The 13,061-nt window shown below is 39.8% G+C and overlaps 1 protein-coding gene across 3 annotated transcripts in view; it reads left to right on the top strand.

The window, feature by feature from the left end:
• Positions 1-260: 260 nt before the first annotated feature.
• The window catches only part of peli1b (pellino E3 ubiquitin protein ligase 1b), a 45,037-nt gene continuing 32,236 nt past the window's right edge, over positions 261-13,061 (top strand). The window contains exon 1 of one of the 3 annotated variants that reach the window (XM_008428884.2): positions 261-546. The gene's annotated coding sequence lies outside the window, so the exon portion shown is untranslated. Of the gene's footprint in view, positions 547-3,181; positions 3,408-3,497; positions 3,701-13,061 lie in introns of those variants that run through there. The other 2 variants (XM_008428886.2, XM_008428885.2) reach the window with 2 other exon arrangements.

The raw sequence follows: 13,061 nt of genomic DNA, 5'->3' as shown, positions 1-13,061 counted from the left end.
GAATAAGAACAGGTGTTAACGGTTTTACAATGAACATTTAGATCAAACCCACGTTAGTTGTAAAGTTTCCGAAGTTTAATTTAATATTATTTTAGTTTTAAACTTCGAATTCAGAAAATCTGACTTCATGGTATCACTGAACGCAGCAGCAGCCTCATTTGAGTGATGAGATGAAAATACTCCAGCTCCCAGCATACTTTGCGCCAGTGCTCTCCTGATGCGCACGCGCAGAGAGGCAGAGAACGACTCCGCTCTGTGTTTACGTTGAGATGCTCACAACAAAGGACAGCGCAACACGGAGAGGCTGCTCTCTAACATAACCCACCGTGGCTACAAATTTCTTTAAGCATTCAGTCATCTTACCGCGAAGAGAAACGAGACAATATCAAAATTTCTCATTGTCTTCCGATATATTTATGCATATATTTTAATTTATTTTATTGCGTGCTTTAATTTCTGGTCCACGAGCTCAGACGCGGAGAAATTAATGTGAAATTTCCTAAGGAGCACCACAAGACACTGAGCGAGGACTTCATCTGTATCGCAGTAAGTACACTGATTTATCCGAGTAAATAACAAACACGGCAGCGTAGGAGCGTCCGGTTTATCCCTGTGTTTTCTGAGCGTCACCTGCTTTGTCCAGCCAGCCTCTTACCTCATTTGGTAATGTCCTATCACTCTGCTGGGAAGTCATCAGGCAGCGCTGCGGCTGCTAACTACTCGTCTCTGTCAAGTGTTTTCTACTCACAGACAAATGCACGAGTCTGCACCTGCTTTGATTTTTTATTTTTTTTATTTTTTATGGGATTTTAGTTATGGCTTTCTGATTTATTACATCATGTCCATCCTGTGCACTAAATCTGTGAACCTTTTGCAAAAAAAATGTAGAAAATACTTCTGACTTTCATCCTCAGCGTGAAAATATAATGCTTTTTTAAGGTGTAGATCTTTATGTAGAATTCTATTTTTATTGTCTGCTAGTTATTACGCTGATTATTCGTTTATTATTATGTCATATATTGGTACCCTTTTTACTATACTGTCATTGAATTGATCAGAAAGACAAGGTAAAGTTGCAGAAGGATATTGCTGCATGCAAAGGTTATCTCCTAACTTTTTTTGAAGCAATTTGGAGAGCCATCTTGCAGAACACGTCAGATGAAGGTTTGTGTTGGGTTGAAAAAGCCTCTTTTATTCATTTTGCAAAGCTTTGAATTTAAAGGCTACACAGGAATTCCTTTGGTGTTTTTTTTTTTTTTTTTTTTTAAGATGGAGGAACAATGTATAATTGAGCACATTTTTCCAGAAGTTAGTGTTTCACACAGTTTGAACTTTACTCTAAAGGGCTCCGGTCATGATGTATGTGTTGTTAAAACACACGTTTGCACATTTTTTGGAGGGCACGTGTCCTGCGGATCTGCATGGTTGGTGTCAAGAGAGTCTCAATTTCAGGGAGGAAACTGGAGTCGGCGGTGTCATGCAGGGGGTTCAAGAGAGAGAGAGGGCTTGGATGTCCTAATGGAGGCTCAACGCTGTATCCTTAGTAACCCAGTCTGTGAAGACAAAAGTCAGCCTCCCAATCCCAACACTGTGTGGACTGGCTAGACAAAAAAAAAAAAGAAGATTGTTTTTTTCTCACGTTTAGTCGGTTGCATTTAAATATATTCAACTCGACATGTTACTGTGATCGCAGGATTTTCAAAGTATATCAAATACCTTTAATCAATTTTTATTTGATTGGGATTTCATGGAACAACACCCAAAAGTAGTGCATAGAAGTGCTGGAAACCTACCTTGAGTTGGCTAAACTGACAGGCTTTGGTAAGCAGAGCTTTATTCAGACAAGTAGCTACAAGGCCATTGGTAATTCTGGAAGTGCAGGGAATCTCTGGATGCATGCACACCAGCCCTGTTTAGATGCTTCAGTCTAACTATAGTTTGTTTGCCTGAAAAGTCTGGTTGGTTTGGGGAGGTGTGAACCCGCAATTGAACTCTCATGCGGACCAATACAGTAAATTTTTGTTTGCCTAAAAATCTTGGTCTCGCTTCAGTTGAAATGAACTCTGGTGAGGTTTTAATGCATATGTGAACGCCAAGCAAACTGGAAACCACTCCAAAAGAAGGAAGTGAACTGTAGTGTGGGGCATTCTGGGTACATATAACCAAAACATTTTGGTTTCTTCCTCTAGCATTAGCAAGAGTAATGGCTTGTAGCCAACAACGAAAGAGAAATCTTAGCTAAAATCTGATGCCACTACATTTTTGTTTCTACATTTTGTGAAGAAAGAAGTTGAGTTCAGTGTCTTCTTCAGAGGTTTTCTTGTCTTTTCCTTCAATAGTTCTTGGTGCAGCGCTGCCACAGGCCAGGAGGTGAACTGGTTTTTCAAAGCGCTCAGATCATTTGACCCAGTGCAGTGTGAAAACCAACCACATCAGCAAAAGCATTAACAACTGTTATGATTTTGGTCCCCAGTCGATTTGAGTACACCAAACGATAAGGTGTGAAAACTACACATCGGCATGTGTACACCACTTTCACAGTGACAAACGGTGGAGTTAGAGTCATGCTGTGGGGATTCTCACCTTCAGCAGGAAAAATTGAGCAGTCCTGGTGGAGGTTGTGAAAAAATTTGAAAAGTTGAATAAGTAGCAATAATTCTGCAAGGAACTGTATTCATAAGGTTGATTTTATTATCTGAATTTTTAGACTTTGAACCGTTCACCACAAGTTATTGCATTTTTAGTCTGTCTTTGATGAAAGCAGATTGCAATGCAAGCTTCACTATATACAAAAGCTTATGAGACTGTTTATTATTAATGAAAGAAAATCTGATATTACTGCGCAAAATATTCCCTAAATCAATTATAACCCATTTGTATTTCATGTTTCCTTGTTGTAACTTGTGAAGTTTTGATTATTATTATTATTATTATTTCTTTCATTGGAATTACTATTTTTGTAGCTGCAATTCCACGGACTGCAGCTGCTATGAAAAATATTTATTCAGTAGACAAAAATAACTTATTGGGAGTTCAAGATACATTAAAAATGTAGCATCAGGTGAAACCTAATCAGGTTTCTGATCTCCACGCCCCAGACTCGGCGTCTGGCGTGGCTGTGATGTTATCGTGGACAGACCTAACACTCTCATTCACACGTCAAAAAGAGCCCAAAAGCACATTTATTATGTCTCCATGGCCACATCCAGTCATGATGAGTGGATGCAGCCAGTCATCATGGATGTGTACACAGGCTGAAAACAGTGAGCCGCTGCAGCTTAGAGTCATTTTCTCTGTAAATTAGTGAGCGTAACAAGTAATGTTCCTACTTTAACATCGGAACATTTTCCGTTAAAGCAACAATGAACAGCTGTGAATCCGGGTCATTTTCTGTTCATCTGATTAAGGTAATGTTTGTTGCGCGAGGGGGGGTTGCACTAATCTCTGTGTTTGCACGTGCCTGCGCTCTCCCTGGTTGTAATCGCACTGACGGCTGAGCTGCAGCTTTGCTCGCGCTGAGTTTTGAAAAGATTGGCTCGCTCCGCCCGGCCCCGGCTTTCTGTCCCGCGCCAGGCTGCCGAACAGGCTGAAGTTTGTCCAGGCAGGGGGAGAGATTGCGTCTCTCATGGAAAGTGGGTCAGACAGTGGGCACGATTTTATGGCCTTGTTTTCTGTTCAAGGTGGAGAAGGAAAGACGAAGGTAATTTTTTCATAATGTTGCTTCAGGAAGCTTCTCATGTTCTCCTGGTGTAAGTTCTCTTGTTTTGTGACTAAATCATGAGCTGTTTTGACGATGGGTTGCTCCGTTGGATGCTGCGTGGCTTAATCTGAATTTATAGGCCCTGAAAAACACGATTTGTTCAGGCAAATACTTTGTTCTGCTCTGAAGGCCTATCCTCTGAAAACTTCTTTCTCTGTGATTTTGCTTTTTCTTTCCCCCCCAAGATACAGATTTCTGGTTAGGTGCTGTTATAGTGATGCATATAACTGTAACAGTTCTGTTCAGGATAATTAACCTGCATATGACATGACACTGAGTATGGCTGCAAAATTAATCTATCCACCTGTCTTCTCTTTGTTTCTCTTAAAAAAGATGAGAAAACAACATAAAAGGTATAAATTAACGCTGGCCTGAAGAGGGTGTGTGATTTAAGGCTGGGTTTTCTTGCATTAGTGTGTGTGAGTTGATGCTAACAAATCAAATGTATTTTTTTTTAAAGGTTGTTTTTGCTCATCTTTACCAGGACTTTCTATAAATGAGACTGGCACTGTGTGCATTGAAACAAAAGTTTGTTTAAATATGAAAAAAGACTAATTTATGCAGAAGTATGCAGATGCTACACTGTCTGTGGGATTGGGAAAAGAACAAGCGTTGGATATTAATGTACTGTTTCTTTCCAGACTTTATTTGGCTCATTTGCATATTGCACAATGTTACAACGGCACAGGAAGCATTTTTCATACTGCCAGTGCTTTTTAGCACAGTTCAGGTCAAAATACTCAAAGATTGAGTGTTTTACCTGTAGATTATTTAAATTGGAAATCATGTAAGACTTATGTAAGACAAATCTGAATGGAAAAATCAGCCGTGAAAGCCAAACATTTTTTTTCTCTTTGCAGATTTGGCATTGTGTGCGCACAAAGCAGTGTCTGTGGGGACCTTCAGTTTCTGTTTGAATCATCATGTTTTGTTTTAACACAAACAGCTGAGCTAAAGCTGCTCTGGCTCTACAAAACAGGATTGTGGGGTCGCTGAGATCATCTCTGCGGCTTCCTTGTCAAGTTGTTTGTCAGAACGGCCCGATGTTGTTTAGCGGCTCAAGAAAACACGCAGCCATGCAGCCGCGTTTTCTTATGCACAGCACCGAATCTCTCAGAGGCAGTGTGATCATGCTCAATACCCATTTCCTGCCTCTCTCCCCAGCCTTCCTGTGTCGAATGAGCTTGAGTGAACGTCAATGATGAGTCTCGCACACAGATTGGTTGAGTGTGGGACTTGTTGACATCATGGCTTCCCCACTCAGTGCTGCTGCTCCTGCTTCTTAGTAATGCACAAAGAGATACCGAGCAGCGTGATGTAGTGAGCAGTGATTATTTTTACTCAAACAGGCAATTGCGGAGAGATTTGCTGATGTCTTAAGGAAAGTGTTTTGTCTTCACGATCCTTGTTTGTTCACTAATGTTTTCTATCAAGCCTGAGAGGCCTTCACAGAACAACTAGATTCACACTTACAATCCTCTGACTGGTAAATAGAGCCCACAAGTAGGTGGGCTCTATTTACCAGTCAGAGGATTTCCAAAGCAATTGTTTGGACTGAATTTTAAGATGAACGTTCCTAAATGACTATATATGTAAACAAGATTTTTACATATATAATTTGCTTTGCTTAAAGCTTAATCTTAATGCATAAGCTTAAATGGGTAACACACAAAATTTGGGAGTTAATTGAGTATATTAACCACTAAATTGGATTAATACAAAACTACCAAAAGCTTTGAGTCATCCATCATTCCTTGATATTTTTAGATTTTTTTAGATCCAGTGAATCACAGTTTGACGTAATCTTTTGATTGGTCCTGATCCATAGTTGAATGTCTTTCGATTCCTTCTTTATCGAAACAAAATACCAGTTACCAGGTGTAACAGCAATATTACTAACGAGCCACATTTTCAAATCGATGCGTCATTAACATTAGGGATCACTATTATAGCTCTACATCAGTGGTTCTTAACCTTTTTTGAGGTACCGAACCCATCAGATTCATATGCGCATTCACTGAACCCTTCTGTAGTGATAAATACATTTTTTTTTTCCAAATTCAAGACATATGGGTGACCCAACTAGAGTCTAGTTGGGTCACTTTAATAAGATTACTAAGTCTTCTTAAAAGGTAGAGTCTCTGAGAACAGTTCTTCAAAATATAGTCAGTGTTTTCAGCAAAGTTGAGCTGACGGTCCGACCAAAGGTATTTAAAATTTGCCACAGTTTCAACAGGTTGGGCATCCAGAGAAACTGGAACCACTTTAAGGTCTGGTTTAGGTCATTTAATTAGCTCTACATTCTTAAGATAATGAAAAATTAATAATAAGACATTGCGGTATTCTGATTTAGTAATGTAATTATATTAGTTGTGTTACCATCCCCACGCCACTAGAGGCAGTAGCAAGCCCGAAAAGATGCAACTATGGAACAGATTTAGAAGTACACCGAAGGCTACAGAATTTGGTAAAAACTGTGAGCTTTGCTGAAGTAATTAAAGACACAAGTTCAAATCCCTGCTGAGAGTGGAGCTCCTTCAATCAGTGCTCCTCCGCAGCACTAAAACGTGATCCTCTGCAGCAAGTGACGGCAAAGCGGGGCGYRTCATCACAACTTTACACAAGTGTCTTTACCTCCGCGGCAGAGGCTCCGCCGAACCCCTGAGACCGACTCATCGAACCCCTGGGGTTCAATTAAACCCAGGTTAAGAACCACTGCTCTACATCAACTGATTTGACAATTTTTAGTTGGAGTTGCTTTTAATGGCTAACGTTAGGCAAAATAAGACTTTGGCTCCAACCACTCACAAAGGGTTTGTTTACATTTTCAAAATGAGGCATCTTTTCCTTATTTAAAAAGGAAAAATCCGACCAATCCTTTTTATTTGGCTTCAGTCAGTTTGAGGATTTCATCACTTTTTGTCACATATGTACATTTTGTACATCGAATGGTTTAATCAGCAAATATCTCAATGATAGATTTTATATGGCAAAGCAAGCTGGCTTATGCATCAAATTGCCTGCTGAGGACTAAATATCAGGACTTTGTGTGTCACTGAAGGCTCCAGAGCCAAGTGAAGTCAGGAAGTCCTGCTGGGGCGGATGGATTTGACCTCTGAAAACTCATAGCAAGAACCTGGGATAAAATTAAACTTCCTGACAATAATAAACATTCAAATTCTTCCCAAGATGTAAGGAAAGAAAATGACTGCAAGAAGCAAAAGTGATGTAAACTGTAAGAGTAATTATTGGCATGTGTCCAATCTCTGGTGAATTATTATTTTTTTTTTACAGGTAAACAGCAAAGATTGTCCATGTTTTCATCATTAAGAACATATGTTAGGTTAGTCCCTTTCCACTGAAATGTAATGAGTGAGATTATTCCTGCATTCTGCATAACTTTAATTTTCTTATATTGTTAAAACTGAAAATCGGGTTAAGAAAAATCGGGTGAAGAAATATCAGCTTTTTCAGCTCAGCAATTAGTTGCTGCGTTTCCTATACAAATGTGCACAAAACTTTGTCAATATTTCGCTAATGTCATAAAAACACAGTTTTGAGAAGTGTTTCCGTCAAATAAGAAACGCAATAGAAATCACACATGAATACGTTTCTTCATGCGATAATCATTAAAAAAACATGGTCTGACTACTTCATCTGATTGTTGGTTTTGATACGACTGAAAAAACAACCTAAACCTAAGGGCAAAACTTTTTATTGAAATTGACACGTTTCCGTTAAGCGAATTTATTTTCATCTCTGTTCATATCATCTGAATCTTTTCCTAAAATACCCCAAAGTGGTTCCACGGGTCTCATTTTCAGCTATTTTAAATCATAAAACACTAAAAGCTGTGTCAAAAAACAATGATTAGAAATGTTTGAGTACACTCTGACCCCTGATGAGAGCTTTAAGGCCGGCCACAGTGCATGTTTTCTACAACCTAGAGATGACACATGGCTGTGCAAGCAGTGCTGTTGGGGACATACATCTGCTTACGTAATGTGTAGCCTCTATCATCCTTGTCACTGTTATTTATTAGAGAAGCGTTGCAGCATGCAGTCGCTGACTGGACGCTGGTACTGGATTCCTATGTATGAGGCTAAAAAGAACAGGAACATCATCTTTCATAGTAAACCTATTAGATTTCATATCCAGACATGTTTATCATGACATGCATCAGTGTCTGACTGCGTGCAACACACAGGCACCCGGGTGCTTTTACTGTAAGCCTGCACTTTGACTGTGTTATGATTTTTGTTTGTGCTGCTCCAAGACCTCGCTTATTTGTGTCATGTCCAACAAGACTGTTAGTTGTATGTGTGCACAGTATACCGCAGTCGGCGTTCTGCCCGCTGAATCATTGATGAGGCTGTAATTCGAACGCCAACCCTCCCCGCCGTCTGTCACAGGATTGTCTCCTCCAGGCACAGCTCTCAGGAATAAAAGAAGGCAGCTCTTTTATGGTTAGATTCACACCAGTCCTGTTTAGTCCACTTTAATTTAACTCTATTTTGTTTGCCTAAAAGGCTAGCCTGTTGGGCAAGTGTGAATCAATCGAACTCTGATACAGGCAAAAAAAGGGAACTGTGGTTTGCCTCAAAACCTAGGTCTTGACTTGGTTGAAGTGAACTATGGTGCGGGTCGAATGCATATGTGAACGTCAAGCAGACCGGAGACCACTCCAAAAGCAGGAAGCAAGCTGTAGCGTAGGGCATTCTGGGTTAATGCAACCAAAACAAACACTTAGTGCTAGTGGGAGAAATGGTTTGTGTTTTGTTTTTTTAACCAATGACAAAAGGCAAATCCTACCACCGCAAAAATTCAACGCCACTCCATTGTGTTTACGTTTTGTCAAAAAGGATGTTGCTCTCAATGTCTTCTTCAAAGGTTTCCTTATTGTTTCCTTCAGTGGTTCCTGGTGCAGTGCCACCACAGGTGTGGAGAGGAATAGGTTATTCAAAGGGTTTGGATTGTTAGACAGTGTAGTGTGAAAGCAATCCACACCAGCTGAAAATGTAACAAATGTTGCTACTTAGACCCCATTACAACCAAGTTTACTGGACTGTCAGGTTTGAAAACACCCTAAAACAGCTACAAGGGAAAATTAGCACCAGAAACTGCAAACAGAAACCTTTTGTTTCTGTCACAGTCCCTCAGAAAAAACCTGTCCCTGAGACCTTTAGTGTAAATTGTGTCATAGCTTTTGGCTATGTTCAAACATGAACTACGAATACATCTTCTTCTGACATCACAGGATATATACTGATACACTGAGGTAAAATACCAGCAAATTACATCAAAGTAAAATCCATTAATATCACTTTACAAACTATTCTCCCTTTGTTAGAATTATGCAGCTGGTAGCTAAAATAAGGTGCAACCAGAGTCAAGTCTAATCAAGACCAAACAGATTTTCCTTTTTGCACTTGCACTTGATAGAGTGCAAAAATGCCAACAAGTTTCTTTTAACCTGCTATGTACAGCTAGATAAAGTCTCTGGCATCTCATTGAAAAATATCTTAAACTGTTGGAATGGTAAAGCTGGTGAGGTGTTGGAACTGTAACTTCAAACTACTTGCACAACTTGACGCCTTTAACTCGCTCATTCCTGTTCTACGTTGATTGATTTTGGTAGAATCTACCAGACGGAAATTATCACACACACACCACAAAAAAAGAAAAGTTCATTCCAGCTCTACTCTTAATTGTTACTTCTTTGCATAATTTTTTGTCCATGAAGTATGGCATTTCAAATATTTTTGGCTTGTTGCCTTATATCATTATTTCTGTGCTGGTTTTTATTCTCAGAAATGAGATTCATGTCTTGTCTGACTGTAGAAAAATGTGCATGAGATGAATCCTAAGGTAGTCTGTTTCTTGGCACTTAGTCGGGTAATCTGTGCAGTAGACAATCCTAATCCTTTTTAGTAATGCACCATTTGTTGGTTCCAGTTCAAGTAGGCCAGAAAGTAGTTATAAGACGTAGCTTGAAAAAATAGATCTGACAAGTTGAAGACAGAGATTACACAAGTCGTTAGTTGTTACTTTATGAGCTAATCAAAGTCAAATTTTGGAAAATCTGATTCAAATATTCCCAACATTATTCATAGAAAAATAGAAACAGAACCACAAATGCTTTTAATTACTTTTTCTAAGCTGCTTTCATTAGCGAAGCGCAGCGAAGAGAAGGGAATGATTAGTTGACCTCAGTCATGAGTCAGATTCACCTCGTAGCTCCACAGATTCACACTCTGACGTCTGCTCTCATCCACTCGGCTGTTCATTCAGTCTGAAGGTGAACGCCACGCATCGGCCTCCAGCTGCGAACTCCCCCGCCCTGCTAGGGTCCTATTCTGGATCCTGGAGTCTGTGAAGATGCCAATCCCATGGAAGCTCCAGAGCAACCAGTAGTTTGTTATGAAGAGTTAATTTAATGCTCAGCAGGAATTTGGCACCAAAGGGTCTGACTCCAGTTCTGTTTTTTCAGGACTGGAGTGGTTCCAGTGAGGACTATGAAAGGCCATGTCCTGATTGAATTAAATTAAAGATGTGTGTTTTCTGGCTGTAACGTTGGGTTACTCTAAGAGACAGAGTAGCTTATGATGCCACTGTTACAACCTAGTCACTTCGGCTCTGGTCCGCCTAAAACCTAGCTCTCGGTTTGGTTGAAGAACCTAGGTCTCTGGCGCGGTTCAAATGCCAAGCGGACCACTCGGCACTGCAAAAGCACTAAGTGGACTACAGCGTAGGGCATTCTGGGTAAATACAACCAAGACAAATGCAAGAGTCTAACTCTACCAGGAGAAATGGCTCATGGTCTTTTGACAAAGACAAAAGAGAAATTCTACAACTACTAAAATCTCACGCCACTCTATTTCTGCTTACTTTTTGAAAAGGAGGAAATGAGATCAGTGTCTTCTTCAGTAGTTTTTGAGTTGCTTCCTTCAGTGGTTCTTGGTGCAGCGCCACCACAGGTGAGGGGGTGAACAGGTTTTTCCAAAGGTTGGTTGGTTTGACACAGTGCAGTGTAAAACCAAAAGGCAGCAGATGAAAATTTAACAAATGTTTCCATTTTGGCCCCCAATCCAACCGAGTCTGCCGGACCATTAAGTGTGAAAACAAGCCTAAATTTAATATTCAGACAAACTAAAGGGATAAACGAATGTGACCCAATTTAAATATTATCTTCAGGCACTTTCTTACAAACCTTTTGCAAAGCTTAAATGTGTTCCTATTTATTCAGATGAAAAATGCAAATATAACAGTTTGATTTGAACACTTTTCCCCATCTTTACTTAACCACCTTTTTACATTATAAGCACACACTGAGCAGTTTTCTGTCTTACTCAAACACAAACAAAGGAATAACTTTGAAAGACCTCCAGAAGCTGTACCAGAGACACATTTAAAACATACCAAAGTTTGACTCTTTGGCAGCCAAATAATTTGTAAGTAAAGGTGGTTTGAAATATTTTTACAGAGCTGTAGAGAAACTGTTTTGGCAACAGCGTATTAGGAAGTGTTTCTGTTGTTTCTAGGAGTTTATGAGATCCCTGGTGTGACCTAATAGTTGGCCCAAAGAGCTCTGATACCACTGAATGTGGATTTCCTGTAACACTATGTTTTCATAAAAGTGGGGAGAGGGGGATCTAACTCCACTCACATAAAAATGACAAATGATCTAGGGCTAATTAATTTCCTAGTTGCTGTTTTTGAGAACATGTGCTATGCACATCCAGAGCGAACAGGATGTGCATCAGTCATTTCCCAGAAGTCGATGGTTTTATGAACGTTTGCATTTATGGTGGTTGGACTTATGAGAGTTACAGCTTTGCTCAACTTTCAGACAAAACAGGTTCAGTCTCCTGAAGACAGATTTGTTTTTTCATGGGGTGGTTAATAAATCGTCCTCGTGAATTTAAGCTGCTGTTTTGGGTCAAATGTCAAGACGCCACTATGACGTATAGAAGCTGGATTAATGTACATCTTATATTAGTTCTCAAGTGCCGAGAACAAACAAAAATACTCCATTCAATATATATTCCTGCAGCTTTTTATAACTAGTACCACCTCAGGAAATACCAATGTTTTCAGTTTGGTCATCAAACAAAACAAAAGCAATGCATACGAATGGGAGGATGTGGTTAAGTTGTTACATGTTTAATCTCAAATTGAAATGTCCAAGTTTGAAGTTGGAACAATTAACTCAAACTTATTAGTAGTTGAAATTCCAAGTGGAAAAATGAGAGCTTTCAAACTAATTCTGACCTCAAATTCCAATATGGCTGACCTACATTAGAAGTTACTGATAGCTGGAATCACAAATATTTTTGTACTTTAAAAGATTTGTATCTCTTGGGTTGTGCTGTGGTGGTGCCGGGGTTAAGCACAACCCACATATGGAGGCCTTAACCCTCAACGTAGCTGTCGCAGGTTCGATTCCCGGCCTTGGCGACCCTTGCTGCATGTCTTCCCCCTTCTCTCATTACCCACTTTCCTGTCATTTAACTATCATATAAAGGCCACTAGAGCCAAAAAAAAATTTTTTAAAAATGTGTATCTCATCCAATTTTTTACACTCACAGAAAATATTGTCCAACTCCTGTAACAGCATGTTGCTAATTTTTTTTAATAGTACAGAATGCATAGAAATAGCTTATTAGCATACAATGCTAATAGATTTTAGCCTGATCGCTGAGCATGAAAATAGGGGAAGTTTATAAATTTGTCAACTGGAAACTGAAACATATTTAGTTTGGTTCTCATGGTGCGTTCACAGCAAACACTTTTTGAGCGTCAGGCACGTCTATTTTACATTCATAGTCTATGTGGAGGTGCGTTTCAGAGCTTCTAGTGCAGTGTGATTGAAACATTTTGAGCATTTGATGCGTCCAAAGCGTCCAGCGGAAAACAACGGGTAGAGCTGACCCATCTGACGTGCACTCGACGAGCCTCCACATAGACTTTGAATGTAAACCAGAAAGGCGAAGCGCTATGTGTAGAGCAAAAATGTAAAGCATCTGCATTCAGAGTGCACACCTGTCAAACTTGAAGCGCTGGATGCATTTTTGATGCGCGTAACGCGTTTTGGTGTGAACGCATCATAAGTCCTCACCAACACTTCCTGGTTCACTGTCATCCGCTTTAGTTCCACATAGGGAGATAAACAAATCTTCTTTACCGAACTTCTCATTTGTTTAATTTCCATCCATCCATCCATCCATCCATCCATCCATCCATCCATCCATCCATCCATCCATCCATCCATCCATCCATCCATCCATCCATCCATCCATCC

Source organism: Poecilia reticulata, linkage group LG15 (assembly GCF_000633615.1).
Source record: "Poecilia reticulata strain Guanapo linkage group LG15, Guppy_female_1.0+MT, whole genome shotgun sequence".
Taxonomy (NCBI): Eukaryota; Metazoa; Chordata; class Actinopteri; order Cyprinodontiformes; family Poeciliidae; genus Poecilia; species Poecilia reticulata.
This window is presented reverse-complemented; position numbering and strand designations above follow the sequence as displayed.